General features: G+C 37.4%; 1 protein-coding gene and 1 pseudogene across 5 annotated transcripts in view; both read left to right on the top strand.

Annotated features, from left to right (window-relative positions):
- Positions 1-12899, top strand: part of STIM2 (stromal interaction molecule 2) — a 140537-nt gene that overhangs the window by 62121 nt on the left and 65517 nt on the right. The gene's annotated exons all lie outside the window — the stretch shown is intronic.
- On the top strand, positions 10053-11980 carry LOC112653445 (non-histone chromosomal protein HMG-14-like; annotated as a pseudogene).

Raw genomic sequence — 12899 nt, 5'->3', positions numbered from 1 at the left:
TTCGGCTAGCTCACAGTCTGGGTGGGAGAAGATTATATAAGGGCATGAATGCCAGGAGATGTGATTTATTGGGGGTCATCCATGTAATCTGTACCTACTGTACAAATAAATCATGTTTTATTTCATAAGCATTATCATTTTCCCCTTCACATCTGTGTAGATCCCTCTTAGTTTCTCAATAGAAGTCTTTTTCTTTATTTGGTTGGAGTCTTACTCTAGCCAAGACCCTTGTTGGTTTTTTAGGCCTCTTCAATCTCTTTCTTAAATTTGTCATGATTGAGATGCTTCTCTTTTAGTTTATATGATACTAAATTACATTTTTCTTCATCATTATTTAAAGTTACGTAACAGTGACATTCTCTAATCACATTGTTAACTAATGGTAGCATTCTCTAAAGGTTAATTCTTGACCTCCTCTGTAACAGGTTTACCTTGGGAATGCTCATCCTTTGGTAGGCTGCAGTTGATTCTTGCATCACTAAGCCGGTGCAGATTCCTGACCTACATATATTGTTTTCTTCTTGACTGTTTTTTGGGGGCTTGCTCTTTTGCTTTCAAGTTAGTTTGTCTAAAATAAAATCCCAGCTCCCCTCCTCAGTGAGAGAACAGTGAACAATCTCTCACTGTTCAGTAGCACTTCTAGACCTACTTCTCCCTAGTTTTAATTCTTTTCAATCAGGTGTCATCAGACTTTTTTTGTAAAGGTCCAAGTTACAGGTTAAAATGTATCCCCCACAAAAAATCATATTTTGAAGTCTTAACTTCCAGTAACTTAGATTGTGATCTTATTTGGAAGTAGGGTAATTTCAGATGTAATTAGTTATGATAGGGCTATACTGGAGTAGTGTAGACCCTTAATCCAATAGGACTGGTATCTGTGTAAGAGAGGAGAGTACCACATGGTGACACAGACACTGGGGAAAAGATGAACCTATGACAGTGGAGGCAGAGATTGGAGTTATGGAGCCACAAGTCAGGAAATGGCAAGGATTACTGGTGACACCAGAAGCTAAGAGGAAAAAGCATGGAATAGATTTCTCTGTTTTTATAGAACTCAATTTTCTCAGTGGTCAGGTGGGTGGGACTGAAAATCCTAACCCTCTAATCATTTGGTCTTTCTGCTGAGTAGCCCCATCCCAGGGTGATTGAGAGGCCCTGTTCCAAGTCCTCTTTTAGCATGAACTCAGGTGTGATCAAAAGGGGCAAAATACCCCCCTTACAGTCAGGAACTTCCAAGGATTTGAAGAGCTCTGTGCCAGGAACCAAGGACAAAGACCAAATATCACAATATCATATCACAATTACAGAAACATTTAAATCTAAAAAAAAAAGAGCAAAAATTCACATTTTTTTAATTATTAAAAATACCTTCCAAGGAAAGATCTGTTAAACTTGTGTATAATATATAGACAGAGAAGGATTAAGTAAGCTTATGCAGGTATTTGACAGCCTATTTAAATGTATCTGATTGCATAATAGTTCCTCGAATTACAAGTTATTTTAATCTTTTTAACCTCATCATCAGATATTAAATGCTCAAATGTGTGAAGTGTTATCATTATTACTGTGCCAAAGTAAGGAAGCATGGCTATATAATTTATACTTCAGTGGAATACATCTTGAGTCTTTTAAATTTCAGTGGAATTCTAAACATTTTATAATAAAAGTTAGAATTAAAAACCTTATATGTTAAAATGTAAAGTTTATGTTAAAAGAACTTAGAACTCTGTGAGTATGATAGGTGAGCTTTAATGTTTAGAAATAGGACATGTTATTCTTCTCTCTGTATTTCTTCTAATATTAATTTTCAAAAGCAAATAAGGTATGTCTTTATATTTTATTAGTACCTTACAGCATCCTGTATGGTAGCTACTAGCTATATTTGGCTGTTGGGAGCTTAAAATTGAGATAAGTGTAAAATACATTTCAAATTTTGAATATGAGAAAATTAAAATATTTAGACTTTAAAATATTGATTACCTGTTGGAAATGATAGTATTATGGACATACTGGATTACATAAAATATGATATAAAACTAAAGTCACATGTTTCTTTTTATTTTTTAATGTGACTTCTAAAAAATGTAACATCCCATGTATAGATTAAATTGATTTGTATTGGAGGTACTGATTTAGACTGTGGCATGTTGTAGGCTTTAAGGGATGAGTTGTTAATTCTGTGGTTCTTGGACTATTTCAGTGCCTTCTGTTCAGCATAGCTACATCTTGATTTGTGTTTCTTGTTGAAGTGTCTCTTCTTTAAAGAAGTAAATGGTAATATCATTATGGGCTTCTAGCAATCATCATTAGAAAACTTCATGAGTTTAATAGGAAACCTTAAAATTAAAAAAATTAAAGTACTTAATTTCTTGTGATTTTTGGCTTAAAATGTTACTTTTTTAAAATTTAGAAAAATATTGAGCATTTGAAAATGTTACTTGAAAACTTAATTTTTTCCTCTTTAGTGCTTCTGCTTCTGCTTTTGTTTTTGTTTTTGGTCATATAAGAAAGCATTTACTCTTCTAATTTATTCATGCACTTAATATTGAGTTTATAGTTGAAGATCTGTTTATGCTGGATACTCAAATACAAAACAGAGTCCCACATAAATCTTCAAGCCCTTAAGTGGACATTCTGTTGGATGCTTGTGAAAAGGCAGACAAACAAAAAACAAAATAAGCAGGAAAGAGGGGGATGAGGACAGATCGATGATGGGTAGCTGTAATTTTGAATAATATGCTCTCAGTAGGCCTCATTGGGAGGGTAACATTTAAAGTGTATATTGTATGCAGTACTTGGACAAGTAAGAGAGTAAATATTTGGCAGTTTTTCAGAGCTATTCTCAAATTGAAAATAGAGGACATGAGTGTATTAGACAGGATGTTAAGCTTTTGCTCTTCAGGTCATTGTCTTCTGGCCCACTATCAAAAAAGATTATATGTCAGTGTATGCTCAATCTGTGACCTGTTTAGATTGAGTTTTTGATTACAGTCAAGTTCTGCCAATATTGAAGATATTTTTTTTGGAAGGTGTAGGTACTTGATTAAGAAATACTTTAAATAAGAGAAATGAATGGTTTCATTGGCCTGAACACAGTGTAGGAAGCAATGAGAATTTATATTGTTACTGTCTGCTTTGTGACTGAAAACTTTATTACAGTTTCTAGTGTGTATGAACTTCATTTGTTTTTACTTTTCCTCTTTTTAAAGAAAAATTTAAAAATCATTTTTTCCTAATTTTTCTTCCTTTTAATCTGCGCTTACCTTTTACTGATGTCATGTGGAATAAGTAGTTTTAATTTATGTTATCAGTTTGATATATATATATACACACATATATAATTAATTAATTAATTAATTAATTATTTAAAACCAACTTACATTAAAAACCTGGTTGTACCTGGTATTTCAGTTTTTCTTACATTTAGCTAATATGCCTGAAAAGCACTTCTGTCATCATTTGTCTATACACTTCTTAGAAGACTTCATTAACAGCATAGATGGGTGTGTGTGAAACAAGGAGAATTGCTACAGTAGGCAAAAGTAGGGTTAGAAAAACCTCTTTAAAATAGTATCAATGAGTTTTGAATTATGTGGAGTACTATTTCCAAAGGAATAAATGCATGTATTTATTTATTTTTACTGAACATTTTAAGTTAAGATTTTAACTTACATAGTATCGTTTGCCAAGTAACAAATTCCCTCCCTGCCCCAAACTTGGTGGCTTACAGCAGCGTATGTTTATCATCTCAGTTTCTTTGGGTCTGAAATCTAGGTGCAGCTCAACTGAGTCTTCTGGCTATGGATCTTTCATTGAAGCTATTAAGATGTCAGCTGGTATTGTAATCTCCTCAAGACCTGATACGTGGTGGATCCACTTCAGCGCCTACTCATGTGGCTCTTGGCCCCACGGGTCTTCACTGGTTGTTGGTTGGAAGTAACAGTTAACCTGCCACATGGCTTTCTCCACAGGGCAGCTCGTAATATGGCAGTGAGCTTCCCTCAGAGTGGGAGGGAGCTCTCAGAGAGAGAGATTGCTAAAAATCAAAGTATGTTCCCTGGACAAAGCAGCAACTTTTGGAAATGCAAATTCTCAGGACCCATCCCACACCTACTGAATGAGAAATGTGGCAGTGGGGCCCAGAAATCTGTATCTTAACAAGTCTTCTGGTGATTCTGATGCCCACATTATCCTTTAATAAGTCTTAGAGTTGTTTTTGCACTATACTTTTCTTTTTTTAAAATTATTTTATTTATTTATTCATGAGAGATATGCAGAGAGAGAGGCAGAGACACAGGCAGAGGGAGAAGCAGGCTCCCTGCAGGAAGCCTGATGTGGGACTTGATCCCAGGATCATGACCTGAGCCAAAGGCAGATGCTCAACCACTGAGCCACCCATGTGTCCCTGGACTATACTTTTATAGCAGTTATTATAATTTCAGGCAAATTATTTATATTTGGCTATTGTAATGATCTTATAAAAGATTTTGTTTCCTGCCCCTGTACTTTGTGATTTCACTTTGCCCAAGTTCTACCTTAAAATTTTCTTAATATGCTCTACTGGAAGTTGTAAACGTGTGACACAGTAATTATTATAGTAATATATTAATTGTTACTGGAAAGCAGGGTGTGCATGTATTTTGGTGGGAGGAGGATTCTTTGCTTTCATTAAAAAGTAAAATGATTCTGTAACCTAGACTGGTTAAGAATCCTTGTTTAAATTATTGAGACAGATCTTGAGAAAGTGTCTTTATTATTTTATAGTTGTACTTAGGATATTTCTTGAGTTCTAAGTTTGTTTCCTTGCTTCAGCACTTGTTTAGTTGAATATCCAGGCTCTTTATGTCTTGTCTTGACAATTGTAGTGTCTCTTTACTGGGCTTCCTTCTCTGTGTCTTGCTTTTCCAGTTAATTTACCAACTGCTATTATTTTTCTGTTTATGATATTTGGTAAGAACGGATTCTCCCAGACTGACTCCTTCCTTCCTTCCTTCCTTCCTTCCTTCCTTCCTTCCTTCCTTCCTTCCTTCCTTCCATCCATCCATCCATCTATTTATATTTTTTATTAAAAATGTTTTTAAATCGGCTCCATGCCCAGCATGGAGCCAAATATGGGGCCTGAACTTGCAACCCTGAGATCAAGACCTGAGTTGAGATCAAGAGTTGGACGCCTAACTGACTGGGCCACGCAGGCACCCCTCTTCTAGCCTGTTTCTATTCATGTATTTTCTTGTTCCTCAAAGCAACCACCATAGAAACCAGAAGACTTACTCCTACCCTACCATGTCTTGCCATCCAGATGGTCTTGCCTCTCCCCCTCTGACTCTGATGTATTAAATGGATATACCCTCTTCTTGATGTGTCTTTAGTGGGATGTCATTTGAGAAACACCATGGGTATTATCTAGTTCAGTACATATGGATTAAGTGGGCTTTTGTACTGCAGTAAGTAGGTAGGTACTTAAAGTAAGTTTCTGTGGAAAGATGTGTTTCAAATGGCAAATACACACACTCTTAGATACTACCAGTTTATAAACTGAGAATGAATGATCTATAGCAAAAACTTTTGAAATCATCTTATGACCTTAAAACATTCAACCCAATACCTTTGGCCTCTTTTCTGGGAAGTTACTACAACCCCTGCTTCCACTAGTAAATCTTTTGCCCCTCTTCTCCAAATGATTTCCACTTTATTTAGTCAGAATATCAGAATATCTGAAACGTTTTCACTAAAAAAAGCCCTTTCCCATTCCTGTTAACATTAGTTTTTCATTTTCCTTAAAAGGAGTTTCGTATTAAATACTGTTACACACTGGAAGGGGGAAGAGCAGCAGGGGTGTGAATCAGGATCTGTGTCTGTACTGCTTCAGTTCAGCCTGACTGTACAGCCAGTCCTGCTCCTCTCCTCCCCCAGGCATTTTCGGATCACAGCATGGCATCGCATTTATGTAATATATTTTTTTGAGAGTTTAGCACACTTCGCATATTGTCTCATCTCCTAAAAAATCTGAGTTTCAGTGTACAAAACCTATCTATTCCTCTTTCACAAAGGAATTAAATAAAATTGTACCTTTACTGTAATATTAATTCTATCTGCCTTTTATAATTGTTGTTGTTTTGGATAAGGTGACATATAATTCATCATTCAAACTGGCATACTTTTGAAAGTAAAAGAGAGTATTTGTTTTTATTACTCCTCCTACCTGCCAGTCTTTTTACAGGGTTACTAGCCCTGGAGAACTATAAGGCTATTAAACTCCGTTGATAAAGAGAACCTATTTAAGATGAAGGAATATTTTGCCTTGATCCTGAAAATGTTTCAAATAATTGATAGAAAATATTTGAGAGCCTTTCACTTTAATAATTACACCAGGATGACAGGCATAAATGAGGAGTGTCCTAGGCAAATGGGGCCATATAATTAACTCACTCTATGTCTTACCACAGTCTACTTTCCACTGTAATGCCCTTTGTCTATGTCTTGCTCACTTCACTTAAGTGGCTATTAAATTGATCCAAGTATTGTGCCAAGGATTGTGCTATTAGTAAAGCTTTGATCTATTTCAATTCGGTTTATCATGCTAAGTCTTTATGTGTGGGGCACCTTGTTTTCTAGTAACATGACAGAGACTTTGACATAATTCTATTTTTCCTAGAGTTAAGTGATTTTTTTTGTCTTTTCTTTAGAAATAATAGTTTAACTATATATATATATATATATATATATATACTTTTTTTTTTTTTTTAATGATAGTCACACAGAGAGAGAGAGAGAGAGAGGCAGAGACATAGGCAGAGGGAGAAGCAGGCTCCATGCACCGCGAGCCTGACGTGGGATTTGATCCCGGGTCTCCAGGATCGCGCCCTGGGCCAAAGGCAGGCGCTAAACCGCTGCGCCACCCAGGGATCCCAGTTTAACAATATTTTTAAATTTTATTTTTATTTTATTTTAAAATAAAACTCATTGACTCTTTCCTTGATTTCTAGAATTTATTAATTTTTAAAATTTATTTATTTATTTAGCACAAGTGGGAGAACGGGCAGAGAGAGAGGAAAAGAGAAAATCTCAAGCAGACTCCATGCTGAGTGTGGAGCTTGATCCCACAATCTTAAGGTCATGACCTGAACTGAAGTCAAGAGTTAGAGCTTAACTGAGTTACCCAGATGCCCCTGGGTTTTTTTTTTTTTTTTTTGTTTGTTTTCTCTTTTCATTTTTAGTAGAAGTTCCTGGCTTTCCCAGTTACTCATATCTGAAGAATTGTATCCAATAGTCTAAATTTTCCTACTCACCTATCCAATGTTTGGCCTGTCAGAATATCTCCCAGAAGTAAATGCTGCAGTCACTCACCACATGGTGTTCAGAAGACTATTTTTCTCCAGAAAGCTGTTCTTGTGCCCTTAAGGTGGTAAAGTGCTATGCTACATCAGGGAGATGTAAGGTACAATGTTCTTATCCTCAGGATAACCCCACCATATGTTGATTGTAACATCATGTTTATAAAGCATTTATGGTGTCTCACATTATCTTCAGCAATGTTGTTTTGGGATAGGCAGGACAGGTGGTATTCCTGTTTTATACATGAGACGGCAGCTTTGATTATGTTACTTAGGTCCCACAGTGCAGCGGACTGGGCTAGAGCCCATCAGTCTCAACTCCCGTTCACTCCTGAGCATGTTTAGGCACAATTCTAAGTTGTTTTTGAACTCATGTTCAGTTTTGAGCCCTGGACTCTAAAAGAATCTCTTTGGTTACATTCTTGAACTGTGTTTCTGTGACTGACCTCAATTTTAGTTGTAATCCTTTGGGCATTGATGTCAGCTCTTTCATTAGGACTTCATACCTGCTTTTTTCCTGTATTTGTTCTGAATCATCTTGACTTCTGTTTTGAGTGTTATCTTAAGCATGGCTGGAGAACCTACCTTACTTAACTCACCCTAAAGACTACTTTTCACCCCCATATTTCCTTTGGGCTTTCTATCCTGGCTTTGCTGGGTCTGGCCTGGCTTGACTTTGCTCATGGCATTGACATAGTACTGGTACTAACAAGTGTTGATAACTTTCTTTTTATTACTCCTACCTGCCAGTCTTTTTACAGGGTTATTAGCCTTGGAGGACTGAAACTATAAGGCTATTAAACTCAGTTGATAAAGAGAACCTTTTTAAGATGAAGGAATATTTTGCCTTGATCCTGAAAATGTTTCAAATAATTGATAGAAAATATTTGAGAGCCTTTCACTTTAATTGCTAATCCTTGCCAACTGACCTTTATTTTTATATCTCCTAAGTTCCTAAAATTTCTTTGAAGTCTTAATTAGGGAAGTATAGGAATTTTTATGGAATTTAAAAACTATTTTTAAAATTAACTAGATGCTTTGTTTTGTTTTCATTTTTCTTTTATTTTCTTTTACTTGGTTCCTTCAAGGGCTTGGGAAATACGCCTAGGTTCCTAAGGGCGTTGTTGAGCATTCATTTAAAAACAAAACACACCTAAAAAACAAAAAAAAAAAAACCACCTAATGTTTTAAAGTTCCTATTTATATATAGAGCACTGTACTGAATATGGAGCAGAATGAAAAAACAAGCATAGACTTCCGTGAACTTACCATCTAGTAGGGCATATGCAGCTCTATGTGTCTAATACAAGGCATGTCATGGCATATTACACCGAATCATGGAACTGCTCTTGTGTTTCAGATGAGAAAGTGTATATTTTTTTGAGAAAAATCTGGAAAAGCATGGAGTAGAAGTCCTTGAGATGGGCCTTTGGAAGTGGGCATGGTTTTCACAGGTGGAGATGATGGGTGGGTCACACCAAGAAGAAGGGTGGGGGAGGGAAAAAGCATTAAAGCAAGAATATAATGTACTTATTTACATAACAGCTCTGTTTGGAGTATTGTGGCATGGGAGATAACATTGAAAAGAAATTGCTCGATTTTTTTTGTTCTCTTCCTGCTTCTGGCTACTTCTCCTCTGATATCTTCATTTATTCTTTCTTTTCTTGGACCCTAAAGTGTATGTGTTCCATAGGATTTTTTTTTTTTTTTTAATTTTAAGAGCAGTTTAGGTTTACAACAAAATTGAGAGGGAGACACAGAGATTTCCCATATCCAGTCCTACCCACACACACTGGGTGCATTCTCTTTCTTCGTTAGCATCACCCACCAGACTGGTACATTTTTTACCAAGGACTAACCTATGCTGATATGTTGTAATCACTCAAAGTCCAGGGTTGTCCTTAGGGTTTGGTCTTGGTGTTGCATATTCTCTGGGTTTGGACAAATATATAATGACATGCACTCACCATTAAAATACCATACTGGGTATCTTCACTACCCTAGACCTTCTCGGTCTTTATTGTTTCAGGCATTTCTTCTGTTCTTTCTCTGTTTCTTCTGGCACTCCCGTTACATGTATGTTATACTTTTTTGAAGTTGTTTCACAGTCCTCGGATCCTCTGTTCTGGTTTTTTTCAGTCTTCTGGCTTTTTGGTTTTCTGGGTTTCTATTGATATATCTATCTGCCGGGGCAGAGAGTTTTTCTCCAGCTGTGCCTAGTCTACTAATAGGCCCATCAAAGGAATTCTTAATTTGTGTTCCACTGCTCTGTAGTATCTCTTTCTGGTTCTTTCTTAGGATTTCCATCTCTGCTTATATTGCTTATCCATTCTTATATATGGTCTACTTTACTAGAATCCTCAGCGTATTAATCTTGATTGTTTTATTTTTTTTTCTTTTTTTAATTTTTTTTAATTTTTATTTATTTATGACAGTTACAGAGAGAGAGAGAGGCAGAGACACAGGCAGAGGGAGAAGCAGGCTCCATGCACTGGGAGCCCGATGTGGGACTCGATCCCAGGTCTCCAGGATCGCTCCCTGGGCCAAAGGCAGGCGCCAAACCGCTGTGCCACCCAGGGATCCAATCTTGATTGTTTTAAATACCTCATCTGATCAGTCCCTACTGTGTCTGGTTTTGATGCTTGTTCTGTCTCTTCGAATGGTGTCTTTTGCCTTCTGGTATGCCTTGTCATTTTTTCTCTAGAGCTAGAGCTAAACATGGTGTATGAGGTAAAAGAAACAGCTGTAAATTGGCCTGTAGTAAGATGGGGGGTGGGGGTTGTTCTGTAGTCTCATGATTACGTCCCAGTCTTTTAGTGAACCTATGGTTCTGGACTGTGACCTTCACAAGTATTTCTCAGTTTTGGTCTTTTTCTTTTCCCTTAGGTGAGACAGGATGGCTAGAGTGATTTGGAGTTGGGTATTACTCTTCTCCCTCTGGAGGGCTAGAGCCTGGTAGGATTGAGTTTTGAGCTTGGTCCGTTAGGCTCTGGTAATACCCCTGCAGGTTGGGCTCTGGTTAACTAGTTCCCCCTGAGGGTGGGCCTGGTTAAGAGGAACATAGAGTGTTCTGGAGAAAAATCTTACAATAGGATTATATCCCAATGAACCCATTCTAAGTTGAAAATATCATTAGTTGGGCAGCCTGGGTGGCTCAGCGGTTTAACACCTTCTTCACCCCGGAGCTGATCCTGGAGACCCGGGATCGAGTCCCACGTCGGGCTCCCTGCAGGGAGCCTGCTTCTCCCTCTGCCTGTGTCTCTGCCTCTCTCTCTCTCTCTCTCTCTGTCTCTCTGTCTCTCATGAATAAATAAATAAAATCTTTAAAACAAAATCATAAGTTGAACATGCCTTTAATAGACTTAACTAACTTCAGCTGTGTTCAGAACACTGATGTTAGCATGGAGTTGATCACACCTTGAGAAGTACTTGAGAAGTACTACTATAGTCTACAACATATAGTCTAACTTTTTTTTTTTAAGATTTTATTTATTTATTCATGAAAGACAGAGAGAGAAAGAGAGAGGCAGAGACACAGGCAGAGGGAGGAGAAGCAGGCTCCCTGCAGGAAGCCTGATGTAGGACTCGATCTCAGGACCCTGGGATCAAGCCCTGAGCCAAAGGCAGACGCTTAACCGCTGAGCCACCCAGGTGTCCAGCCTAGACTTCTTAATTTGCCATTTAAGTCCTTTTATAGTCTGGGCATAATCTATCCTTCTAGCCATTATCATTTACTCTGCAGCTGCTTGATGCACTCTTTACTCTTCCCAAAGTGAACTGCTGACAGATTGCTCTTTGTACATATCTGTATTCTCATGCCCGGAGAGGCCTTTCACTCATGATTTCTCTCATTCTCTTCCTTTCCCATTTTGCATGTTCTATCTATCTTACAAGATTAATTTTAATATTTAGCTGAAATGTAACTTCATCCATATAAAGCTTCCCTGTTTATTTTTGTGTTTTCTTCCATCATTCTTCAAAGCCAGAGAAATCCCTTGCTTTGTACTATGGTCTTCGTTGCTTTCTAGTTTAGCTTGATCCTATTTCCATTTCATTTCCTCTGTCAGCCAGCTCTGTGTTTTACCTGTCTCACCTTACTTATATAGCATATGTGTGTGGTGATAGAGGGAACTTGAACTCCTTCAGTAGGCTATCACTAGGAGGCCAGCAAGCCAGCATTCCTGGAATACCAATATAGGATTGTCCTATTCAGAGAAGTGGGTTACAGGGATTCTAGCCACTAGCGGGGGCAGAAGGAGTGACAGTGGCCAGGCATTTCAGCTTTGTGAAGGCATTTGGCACGCCAGGGGCTACACGCACCTGCCCATGCCTGCCCCACCACCACCACTGTGGTGCCCAAGAGGAAGGTCAGCTCTGCTGAGGGGGCAGTAAAGGAGGAGCCAAGAGGAGCAAGGTTGTCATCTAAACCTGCTTCTGCAGAAGTGGAAGCCAATCCAAAAATGGCAGCAGGAAAGGATAAATCTTCAGATAAAAAAGTGCAAATAAAAGGGAAAATGGACACAAAGAGGAAAAAGGCTGAAGAGACTCATGAAGAAACAAGACTTACCTACAGAAAACAGAGAAACTAAAAATGAGGAGAGTCTGCCTGTGATGCAACAGGAGAGAAAGAAGCCAAGTTTGCTTAATATCATATGCCATGTCTTATCAGTAGTCTCTCTCTCTCCCTTCTTATACAATCCAGAGGAATATTTTTATCAGCTGTTTTGTAAATAAATTTTTTTCATAGCTCTAGAAATATTTTTAAGGAGAGACTCCCACCTTATCCCATTTTTTATGAGTAAGTGCTTTTTTAAGAAGTAAAATCATTTCTTAGTTGTTCATTTTTTGGTACAGCAAGAAAATACTGGGATATTGGGTATGGGAGGCTTTGATTGTCTTGGGTGTCAGCCTGGCATTCTGTAGATAGGGGTAGTCTTTATATCCTAGAACACAAAGCATGCTAAGTGGCAGTTTGAAGTCTGCTGTGAGTGTAATGTATCTTGAACATTTTAAATTACTTCTGTTCCTGTGTTGCTTTTGGTAAAATTGTTTCCTCAAGAAAGCTGCTCCTTGATCTTGGCTCTCCCTGTCTGAATTTTGTATACTCTGTAACATCTTTGGTTGTAGTAGTACAGTTTTCCTAGTAATTTTGTTAATGTGCTGTGATAGATTAAAATTCCCGTATGTAGTGTGTATGATACTAAATTGTGAATTTGTGGGACTTAACTGTGTAACATCATACAATATTTGAAGATATTTGTGCTTGATATCCTGTTAAGGAAAGTTTACAGATTTTAAGCTGGAAAGTCACTGGAATAACTGCTTAGAAAAGAATTGCAAGGCGTGATTTTTTTTTTTAGGAATTTTGGTACATACATGAAGTGTGTAGAAATGGAAATGCCTTTACTAACAAAAAATGAGCAACTAATAAAATCTCAATTGTGACAAAACTAAACCACCAAAAAACACAAAGAAATTGGTTATAGTAATTTTTTTAAAGATTTATTTATTCATTCATTCATTCATTCATTCATTCATGATAGACATAGAGAGGGAGAGAGAGGC

The sequence above is a fragment of the Canis lupus genome, chromosome 3 (genome assembly GCF_003254725.2).
Source record: "Canis lupus dingo isolate Sandy chromosome 3, ASM325472v2, whole genome shotgun sequence".
In the NCBI taxonomy this organism is placed as follows: domain Eukaryota; kingdom Metazoa; phylum Chordata; class Mammalia; order Carnivora; family Canidae; genus Canis; species Canis lupus.
This window is presented reverse-complemented; position numbering and strand designations above follow the sequence as displayed.